The sequence below is a fragment of the Coloeus monedula genome (genome assembly GCF_965178545.1).
Source record: "Coloeus monedula genome assembly, chromosome: 2".
Taxonomy (NCBI): Eukaryota; Metazoa; Chordata; class Aves; order Passeriformes; family Corvidae; genus Coloeus; species Coloeus monedula.
The window spans coordinates 62,458,116-62,468,847 of NC_138782.1; positions in this window are offsets into that span (position 1 = coordinate 62,458,116).

Sequence of the window (10,732 nt, forward strand, 5' to 3'; positions counted from 1 at the left end):
TAAAATAATATGCCTTTCAAGACTGCTTGTTGTAGAAGTGGAAATCCTAACATAAAGGCCAGGAAATACACGTTTAAGTACTTAGCTTGCAAAATAAAGTTCCAAAAGAATGAGAATTAAAGTGACTGAGAAACAGGCTGCAATCATTTTTCAAAAAGAAAGTGACTTCTTCCTTTCACTCAAAGCTTAAAATTAGTAGCTGCATATTATATGGCATAATGAACTAACTCAAATATATTGGATCAAATATTTGTAATATAAGGGAAATATAGAGAAAAGGTGACAGATGTTATTAGGAAAATAGCATCAAGATTACAATATAAAAGTTCTATTTTTTTTCCTATAGATTGTATTTTAGGTTTGACACAGGGACACTGTAGCTGTAATATGAGATGGGTTGTGCTTATCATGTAACTGACCTAAAATCTTTGAAAAGTATCATATGTACTTCACAAATAGCTTCTGTGAGTACATATTGCCTCTTGTATGGTCATGCACCTTTCTCCCCTCTGTTTAGAAGCCTAGGCTTTTATAAAGAGTCTGTGTTTTCTTTTAAAAGCAGCTGTGATATGCCTTTGAGCATGTTTCATCTGCTGTTTTGACTGGCTTGACTTTTCACTTCAACAATGCAGCTGAATTAGAAGTCTTGCATTAATTTTAATTCATCCTTTTGATAACATTGATAACAAAGAAGTCAGTCTTATCAGGGTAAGAATCAAGAAGGATTAAGAAGCTGAAGCATGTGGGACAGAATAGAGCATGAATCAGGTCTGCCAGATGGGAAACGAAACGATGAAGAGGGAAGAGTAGAGGGTGGTTTATGAAATAGAGGAGAAGAATGAAATTAGTGAATTTTGTGGGAATTCAGAAACAATCAGTCTTGTCTTCAGACATCCCAGCCTTTTCTTAGCAGCACTGTGAGTACAGGCACTGCAGTTCTGGTATTGATTACACAGAGAAAGGTGGCGGGCTGTGTTCCTGTACTGCATGAAACTGGGAGCAGGTCACATGTGGTTGCTATGGCGAGACCCTGTGGGCTTGGAATGCCTAAGTGTACAGGGATGCCTAGAGTGAAAGGAGAGGAGGTTCATGACCTAACTCCAAGCCCTTTCCCATCCATTCCACGGGGCAGTGATGCTACAGTTGAAGGAAAAGATGCTTCACCTCCCACCTGTCACCACATCCTCCCCCAGGATCCCTCTGCCTGTTCTCTGGAGATACATGCTGACCTTCTTGCCCTTGGCTACAAGGAGATTATCTTAAGTGGCCTGGAAGAAATAGAAGAATTGGGTGCAGTAGGTGGGTATCATACAACTGAGGGCAAAGACTAGCTATGAATTTCTGGGTGCTGTTCTGGCCACATTAACTTGAAGCAGAGACCGAATTAGCATGTTACTATTCATAAGGGAATTTTCAAAACACTGAAGGGCAGTTAGTGACTAGTCCCCAGAGAACATCAGTGAGGACCTTGACTCTCAGCTGCACCTCCCTTCTGCATCACTTACGGGGCTGACAGAAAGCTAAATCAGGGAAGAGGTAGACTAAGGAGTGTTGCAGGGGTGAGTAGGAATAAGAAAGGGGAAAAGCAACAGCAGAGCATACCCATGTCTTTGGCTTAAAGGACTATTACATTGACAGGGGTTGGCAATCAGCAGCAGGAATTATGGACACAGGAAAGCACTTCTATGTGCATTTGTGGATAGAAGTAATTTTTTTAAACAAAAGAGTATTTCACGTAATTGCAGGTTTCATGTGTTGAAACCAGTTGTTGCTTCATTAGAGCGTTTGCAGTGTGGTTGGTCAATTTGCAGGTATGTAAATATATAGGTGTATACATATATATATTATGTCCTTGGGAGTCCACACAGCTTTTCTCTGACTTCTGGTGTTATGTTTAAAATAGCATGATGGCTGTTACTATAATACAGCTTTATCATGGGCACTATTTCAGTCTGCCAAAATAAATGGGGATGTAAAGGAAAGAGAGGGACGGTGGCTGACTGAGTAATGTTCAAACTGTCAGATTTCTCATGAACAAATTAGCTGATTCTAATCTAGTTGACATTGGGAAACCATCCAGGATTTTTTTCATTATTTGGGCTTTTTGATATAAGATGACTTTTTATTGGAACTGAAACAACTCTTCCTTGGCTCTGATTACATCCTTCCTCACCACAGAGTTCTTGGTAGGGCAAGCAGAGAGAAGTCTTATTCTTATGCATCCTGCCTGTGCATCAAGACAAAGGGTTTGAGGAATAGGATAAGAAAAAACTCTTTGCTGAAGGCAGCCTGAAGAAGAAAGCATATGGTAGGCTGATGTAGATGTGAGAATGCTAAAGCTTTGCAAGAAGCTTAGGCTAGAGCTGCGCCATTCCATCATACAACAACAGTCACAATTTTGTCATGATCCTTCCGAAACTGGGTCTTTCCTTTCCCATCTACTTGGAATAAATATGTGCTCTTATTTTGTCCTCAAACCTCTTGGAATCAAACCCCTGACAACAAATGCACAGAAGATACGTTCTGATGTAAAAGACTTCTGTTGTTATGTGGGTGAGCTGTGCCAGTTTTAAATTGTCATGGGAAATCTCTGGATGTGCATATGATGTGCTTAAATGTGGTGCTTGGGAGAGCTCTTCAGAAGTCTGTTCTTCAAGTTTTGTTCCTGTTCCAGTTCCAGCAGGCTGGTCCACCAGCTCAGCTTTCTGGTTGAAGAATGAACAATTTGTTACTTAAATACCTTTGGGTTACAGATTAAAAGTGAGGTTTGGCTAAGTATCAGTGGATGGTTGCTGGATCCTGGGGAACTAAAAGGCGACAACCAGAGGGAAAAGAAGGAATCTCATGTCTTCTGTTCAGAAACAAAGAGAGAAAAAAGAAAACCCTTAAAAGGGGAAAATTAAGAGTTACAGCAACCACATATTAGAGCTAATTGCCCGGACACTTTACGAAATTTGATTTCAGTGTGGGGGAACTTAATTTGCTCTTGGCAACAGGGTAGAATGCTTAATTCAACTTAACAAAAATACGTTTTTTGAAAGAGGAAACAAGACTGACAGAATTTTGGCATGTCAACAAAAGGCAAGAATACAAAAAGAAAAGGATTAGTGAAAATGAAGATCAAGAAAGGATCAAAAATATATTGGCTAGAGTCCAAGAAACATTTGTTACATTTTATAAGCAAAGCTATTCTTCCAAAGTGTGTAGAACAGAGGAACTAGCTGATCTTTACCTAAAGCAGTATTGGCCACCCTGTGTGCTAATGAACAGATGTCCCTATAGGAATCAGAAAAGCGTTGATCTCCGTAGTGTAACCGAAATGGCATAAACTGCCAGGTCTACATGCATTTTCCCAACTGGAAAATTCAGTAGGGACTTGGACATTTGGACTGATTTATAAGTAAACAACACTATATTTAATTTATATGTATCATATATTTAATATGATACAATAAAATTATTTTACATTTAGTAAATGCTTTCTTGTTTTTTACTTCTAATTCTTGCAACATAAGGACTTGAGCCACTCCATAAAATGGTCAGACAGAAGGCCTAAGAGAAGGAGAATATTTTTTCCATGTGATGTCCAAGAGCACTGTGGCAAAACCAGTGCTATAGGACAGCAAGAAAGTCAAAATATAGATTAATTAAAAGAGATCTGTCAAATCATCACAGGATGGATCCATCAGGAGGTTTCAAATTGAGAGACCCCTCATTTGCTAGTGGCCAAAGCAGATGTTGAATACTGAGCTAGATCAGTCTTAGGTCTTGCCCAGAGTATTTTTACAGTCTGCTCTTAAACTCCTAAGACCTGATTTTCTATCTGCCATATTTTTCTAACAAAAAACTTGGGATAAATTTACTCTTAGCTGCTATTCCTAGGTGAGGCTTGGTAACTAAATAAATAAGCACTCTGTTATGAAGTCAAACAGTTTAGTTCAATCCAGGCTCAGACTGGTTTAGTTAGTAGTTAGCCTCTTCAGTATTGCACTGAAAGGGTCTAGGATTGTTCACAGCATCAGCAATGATACGAACAACAAATAACTCCAAACTCCTTGATTTTTTCCATGTGGTTGATGACAGGCACACACTGATGTGTACCTTGAAGTAAAATAAAAATTCAGAGCACAATTACTGAAGAATTATCTGACTATTGGTGTTGCCCATCCAAAATTTTCACATTATCTGTGTGTAATAAGATATAGAATGAACAGAGTACAGAAATTCTTCCTGTGGTATAATCTAGGAAGGGTATAACTTATTTTATTCAAATAATTTCTCTGCAAAGCAGATTAAACTTGAATGACTTTCTAAAATTATTCAAAGCTATTACAAAACTGCATTATGTCAATTTTCAAAAGTATTGCCTGCAAAATTTGTCTGAATACCTTGATACTGCTAGGATACATTTTTACCTTGCCTAAATTCAGATCAGCTGGGGAAAAATTGTTTAGGACAGAAGACTGGGAACTGTCAAGAGGAGTAGTAATTGTAGGCCAGAGTCCTTCACTGCTAAACTGTGTCCACATGGACACTGCTGAATGTGTCAAATTACTTTGATTTAGCTAAACTCAAACAACCCACAACTGACTGTCTCTGATATGGAAAAACTTTTTTTTTTGTTTTCAGTTTGTGTTACCTCATTTGGAAAGGGATTCATGCTTGACTGGGAGAAACCTCCTCATACCTGACAGAATGTTCAAGCTATTTTTATCTGAGTAATGATACTGGTGCAAGTGAGCAGCTCAACCTTCCTGTGTAAGTAAGGCAGGAGTCACAACTCAAAGGCCGTGTAAGTAACCAAGAGACATAATCTGGTGGCATTCCAGTGGTCTGCTAGCATGAGTTCTGTTCCCTTGCTCCAGTTCCTGGGAGATGACCATCACCACCAGAATTCCAAGTAATTTACAATCTGAGATAGAGCACTCAAGATCGATCCTCTGCACTAGGGATGGCCTTCCAAGATACAACGAGCAAGAAATGTAAGCAGTCTTACCCACTAGAGTCCACTAGCATGCCTGTTTAGGGGCTTAAAAAGAAGAAGAAAACTAAATCACAGGTTTTTGATAGGAAAAGCTACCCAAACCATTTATTCACAAGAAGAAAAAAAGTTTTCGTAACAAGTAGAGATTGTTATGATTGTTATCAGAGTTTTAAAAACGGCAGTGAATCATCAGAAGTCACTTACAGTGACTCATACTGTGGTCAGAGTTTTCATATGTCAAACAGGTATTATTCTCAAAGAATACCTTCTGGTGTTTCTTTGTTTATATTCAGTTATTCAGAACATTTCTTTGTCTCTAGTCTTCTCCATGAGTCCATACTATGAACACATACACTTCCATCTGTCAGACTAGCCAATTGTGCAACACTATGTTCTGTACCTCTTCTAGTTCAGCTATTGCAAGCTTTGGATAGTCAAAGGCAGCTCAACTGACCTTTCGATTACAGTGCGTAGGTACACAAGAAGAACTCTTGCTGATTGCTATAGGATGGGTTGCGTGGCTTCTGCCCAAGCATGGAGAGCAGATTCTCTACCTCCTGCAACCTGGGCCTAATCCAGTGCCCACTGAAGCCCACTCATGTTTGACTTCACTGAGCTTTGGACCTGGATACTCCTGTAGAGTGTGGCAGCCATATTGTTATTTGACAATGCCCTCTATAACATAGTCAGGATGATTTTTGTTGTCTGCTGGAGCAATGTTAAGACACTTTTAAGAAGAAGGATGCAGTTGTGCTCCAGACTTCCTTCTTAGCTCCTGCCTTTACTAACCACCAGTGCAATGGCAGTTCTTAGAGGTTCAACAGCAACTAGGTGGGTAGGATTTCATTTTCCTGTAATGCACTGTTTAATATGGTACCATGCTACTTCCTTCAGGATATACGCCTAAAACCACTTCACCCCATTTTCAATAACACCTGTTAATTATTCGGTAGAATTTTTTATTTTGACTGTACTCAGTCTCTAGGGAAGAGTCTTGATGCAGATTTTAAAGATGACTTTCCACTTGGCTTGTGTTTTCATATTCTTTTCTAAGAATTTCTTTGGAATTTTTCAGTATTTTTACTATTAGTGAAGAATTGTAGCAAATAAATGTGATATATTAATGTTATTCCTTACACAAACATTTGCGAGATGTGAACATATATAAGAAAAGGACCAGAGTTTCTCTGAATACTTGTTTAGAAATTAAAACTTTTAAAAGAACCAATTTTTTAAAGTTTCTGTAGAAATTAAAAAAAAAATTCATTACTGGTTAATTTTAATGGTGTTCATAATATGGACTCATGGAGAAGAGTAAAGACAAGGAAATATCGTGAATAACTGAATATAAACAAAGAAACACCAGAAAGTTTTCTTTGAGAAAAATAACTGTTTGACATATGAAAACTCTGACCACAGGTAGTGACTTTTTCTTTTTTAGAGGAATTAATTGCTAGTTTAGTGATTTGGGGAGGAATATTCTTTACCAGTACAAATACAGTCTTTTACAAAGGAGGTGTGATCCTTTATAAAGGTTCAATTTAAAATCAATAAAATTAAAGCTGTAATGCAGTTTTGCCGGTAGTTGCCACCACAGTCCTCACTTCTGGCATTTTTGGAGAAATCAAGGATTTGCCATAAGGTGGAATAAGCATGTCTTGGAAACAATTCCTGGGGCACCACAGCGCTTCAGCTGGGCAGAGGAGTCAGGAGCACAGGCTAATCTACAGCAGTGACCAGGCTGACTCCCAGGGCTCTTGCTAATGCTAGTCTTGTTTACAATTTTGTGCTTTGTTCAACTCCCCAAAGTTTACATAGAGTAACACTTGAAGAAGTGGCTGGACTTGAGGAAGCAGTCATTTTGAGACTCCTCTTCTGGTATGTTAGAACAAAACTGTGGAGACATGTAAGAATGTGGTCTATGGATGTGTTATCTCTGCTCTGTTTTGTGACAGGCTTTTGATCCCATGATGACTCATAAAAAAAAAGACTTGGCAGAGAAGCCACGATGGCCCATGTGCCCCACTGGTGATAGCAATGAAAAAACAATGTCTTGGACTAAAAGTTTGTCTCAGCCTTTGTTTCAGAAGATACCTTTTTTATCACTCTCTGCTTTGAAACATACATTTTTACAACTAATTATGCTCAATTTTGGTCTTGTACTAATATATTAAAATGCTTCTGGGACAGTTATTCTTTTTTAATTGGACTTGAGATTTTTGTCAGTAGTCTGGAGAAAACTGATCATGCTAATCAAATTGAAATGATAATCAAATTTTCTGTGTGCCTATATTCTAAGTGCTGTAATAGTATGTTATCTTTGTTTATGCAAGTAAACATTTGAATGTTTAGAACTGATGCATTTACATATAAACATATTCCTTAGCTATTTTGTACACATACTTAATTGCATTTAAAGATGCATTTGGGGTATTTCTTCATGCATATGCTTATTGAATAGCTTACTTCATGCTGAATATTTCTGATTGCCGGGAGGTTTTGTATTTGTAATTAACAGGTGGTTCTATAAGCAAAGGAATTGATGGCTTCCTACAGATTTGAATCTTTTGTGCCTTAACCATTTTGACCACAATAGCCTGTCTCAACAATAATTTTTTCATGGCTGACCTGGTGAGATTGATGAGCTCTGTGGTCAGCCAATATACGTAGGTTCACTGGACAACAAGGTAAATATTTATTACAACTGTTGAGTTCTTCCTTTTGCTCTTCTGCAGTATTAATGTATGCTGCTATTCCACTAAGGAATTCAATTCCAAGAAACAGTTAAGATCATAATTATCTTTGAGATACTTGCCACATTTTGAAATGTCTAGAAACTGGATAGTGAAATCAGAAGGTATGGGCAGGAGACACACAAAGGAAGAGATAGACCTCTGGACACAATCAAATGCACAATCAAATGCTCATTACCTTAGGAATTCAAGTTAAAAAAGGAAGAGGAAAACTTATGACATTTAACTTACAGTATCTACTGTAACTTTTCAACAGCTTGAGGACAGAGTTTGCCCCAGGTCCATGGTTACCCTGCAATCCATGTCCTGAAACTAAGTTCAACTGAAAAAGCAACAACTGAAATGACAAAGTGTGCATGGCTTTACTGTTGCAAACAAAACCTTCCAAATAAAGAGTAGTAAATTACAGTTTTTTTCTACTTAGTCCTAGAGAAAGCTTGATATAATAGAGTAGGGAAATCTTACAATCACATGATGATGTGGGCTATAAATACATTACTCTCACACAGTGTTTCTTTCCTCTGATCTAGCCAGAATGACCTATAATTCTCTTTGCTTGGGTTGTTTTTAACTTGAAAAAAATTTTCAAAATTTCTGGTGCTTTTGTATTTCCTTGGCCTAACTTTAGGCTTTTTTTTCCACTTTTTTCTTGTTTCTAGTATTCAAGGTCTCTTAGCACCTGTTGACTGTCTCATTTCCCACACTTTGTGTCATCATGTGATAACACCAGCTGAAGGGCTGCTTCTAAAAGAACAACCACAAAGGCAGACTGTGGTTTTGAGAAAGGCACATTTTGCAGAGTGACATTGGGTGACATCCAACACTATCATGATGCCACCTGCATCTATGTTTGAAGTAGTCTCAAAAGTAATATGAATCATGTCTGACTTTGTAGAAGTGTCAGAGGTCCAGTGTAGAAACTTGAAAAGAAAATTAGCTGCTTTTATAAAGAGGTCACTTACTAGCAAGCAAAAAGCAACACATTTTAAGCATTGAAGTCAATTACCTCCATTAGGATAATTTGAGGACCTAACCATATCATCACATACCATGACTCTTACTCCTTAGTTCTTTCCCAAATACAACAGCCCCAAACTCTACAGAGTTTCCCATTTCCATCTCCACATTCCCATCCTACCTTGTGATCCCAGTAGCAGCTGTATGCACAGAAAGTCTTTTCGCTTGGAGCTGCCCTTCTTCAAGTACTGTGGACATCTTTCCTAAGACCGCATTCCCTGCTTTCAGACATATTGAGTGAAGAAGGAAGTGACACCTGCTGCCTACCTGAGAAGAAAATTCACCACCCTCATGGAAGAATTATGATTGGGCAGCAACAGTCAAAAACTCCCCCTTTCCTCCCCAAACAGCCAGACAACACTAGGACGGTATCAGTAGGTGTCTTTCAATGTTCAAGTACTTCAGCTTGAAGGGCTGGGTCTTTCACATCATTGCTTCCTCCTAAAGAATATAATAGCTTTTGAAAGAGAGGTACTGCCATAAGGACACCCAAGCCATGAGAAATACTAAAAAAAAAAAAAACCCAACCAAAAGATGCATAGATGACTAATTAAAAAATACTTTCTATTATCCCCCCCACATGAATGGGAACAATGAATGGCCTCCTCTGTCCATCTGAACCTGTGAAGAAAATTCAATGGCATAAAAATTAACACTAGACTTGAATTCATACTGAACATAGTAGGTCTTGATATGCTCCCCACCTCACAGCTCAGAAATAAAGTTGATTCTAAGACAGCTTCAGAAGACAGCTGTATAGAGTTGTGACCAGTTTGCCTCCTTCAGAATAACTCATTCTCCTGCCAATGCTCAGGATTTTCAATTCTCAAAATGCTACTTTGTCATATTATTACAATTACAGTGATCCCATGATCAACTGCACCAGTTGCTAACACCTCCTCACACGTTACTTTCCTTGGGATGGACAACACCTGTCCATTTCCTCAGCATGAACTGTCAGCACAGCTAGCTGTTAGCCTGCTTTTAAGGATAGCTACCACACCACATATTTACTTGGGAGAATAAACAGGAAACAAAATATGCAAGAACTGGGATGTAGGTTGAAAATATAAGAGTACACATCTTGGAGATCCTGAGACCCCCAGACAGTGGTGTATAAGATATGTTTATTAGATACACAGTAGTCAAGACAAATAGATGGGAGGAGTGGAGTATCTGGAGAGGGAGTGTTGCACAAATGACAGAGAAGTAAACTGCAGATGAAGAAACCTAAGAGAGTGGCTGCAAGCTTAGATAAAGGTCACTGAGTTTTTCTTACACATGCAAGTAAAACAGGGTCAGAGCTCATACTTATGCACCCTTCTGCAGTTTCTGATACTTCCAAAGTTTTAGCACACTTTGATCCTTGACAACTAGCACTACTTCCCCGGAAAATGTGTGGGTATCACAAAGTGGACAGCATGTTACACAAACCTTTCCCATTAGTTTTGGATAAAATAAATCTGGTTGGGAGAGGGTGGTGGGGATTTTTGGATCTCAGTTCAAGTCATGTCACATATTTTCTGGGTCAGTGCACAGTTTCCAGTCTAGTTTACCCCTAAATGTAGTCCAAAAAACCTGTTGTAGAAAGGGAGGCAGAACAGAGTGGTCAGGGGTTGTTGGCTTCAGGCCTCGAGGTTTTTTTTGTCTTTCAAGCATTTACTCAAGAGATCAGGATAAAACAGTATATCTAAAAGCCATGCATCAGCTCAAACAAGAACTGCTTCAGACAGTTTATGCAGGAGGCCAGATTATGTGATAACATTAGACTCTTCTTGATTTATAATCTGTAAAATGATCAGTATTCCTGGACAAGACAGAAAAGAATGCTTGTCAGAAAGGAGCAGTAAACTTGCACAGAAACCAGGTAAGTAATTCGTGTGAAGATGAAACTTGTCTCAAGGTTAAAAGTAGTTCCATTATTACTGAATGCCAGTGCTAAGTTATAAATCAGCAGGAACTTGTGTGTGGGTTATAA